Raw genomic sequence first — 889 nt, 5'->3', positions numbered from 1 at the left:
AGGGATGATCTCCTCTGCCTCTCTATATTATACAAAGCATGTGATGGATTCCCCCCATCACTTTGACAGATGAGCGTTCAGCAATGGGGAATATATGGTTCACGGTCCTTCTTTCGTGTGTGACATTTGAAGGGGTTTTGATTTTCATAACCGATCGCTGCAGGTGATGGGGGAGTGCACTCACCTCCCATGAACGTACTCGGCTATGTTCATGTTGAATATCGCCATTGCTTGATGACAGAGACCTCCCCATCTGCATCTGTCCAAGTTTATTTTTTTCTAAGCTAAGAACTTTAATTGGCACAACTTTGCGCAGATTAATCTTTCTTTGCAGCTGCCTTCCTCATTGCTGCCAGCACATTCTGTCTTTCTTCCTCTTTGCACGTATGGCTCTTTTTGATGAACTTGAGCTCATGCTTGTCTTTAGAAACTTTCAGCAATTCCATTGCATGCCTTTCCTAGGGAGCAAAGCCACAGACCTCGCGAATCAGATCTTGGGCAACACTGGGTGTGCTTGGTTAGGTGCCATCTTCCACGTCACTATCTTGGGCTGGTCTCATTCTTTGTGAAAGGGTGACCTTTGTCCATGCCAACTGCTGTAGGGTATTGGATCGTCATTTGTCTGGTTCACTGATGGTGTGTTCCCTTGTGCTGGCATCTCTCTTGCAAGCTCTTGAGCTTGACTTTCAGGTTGTCTTTTAAGGCTTGGTTTTGGGCATCTTGTGGTACAGGTCCCCATACCCAGCTGCCTGGAAGTTTCACTGGACGACGTGGCAGGATTTACTAGGATGAGAACTGCATGCCAAGGGGCTGACCTGGCAGAGGCCATTAAATCAATGAAAAGTGTTTGAAATAGGCCAGTGTAGCGAAAATGTCTCCACTTGTGGTG

At 46.7% G+C, this 889-nt stretch overlaps 1 pseudogene; it reads right to left on the bottom strand.

Annotated features, from left to right (window-relative positions):
- Positions 1–317: 317 nt before the first annotated feature.
- Positions 318–618, bottom strand: LOC125486179 (annotated as a pseudogene).
- Positions 619–889: the final 271 nt, after the last annotated feature.

The sequence above is a fragment of the Rhincodon typus genome, chromosome 26 (genome assembly GCF_021869965.1).
Source record: "Rhincodon typus isolate 14 chromosome 26, sRhiTyp1.1, whole genome shotgun sequence".
Lineage (NCBI taxonomy): Eukaryota > Metazoa > Chordata > Chondrichthyes > Orectolobiformes > Rhincodontidae > Rhincodon > Rhincodon typus.
The sequence above is the reverse complement of the archived record's forward strand: the minus strand, read 5'-3'. Positions and strand labels throughout refer to the sequence as shown.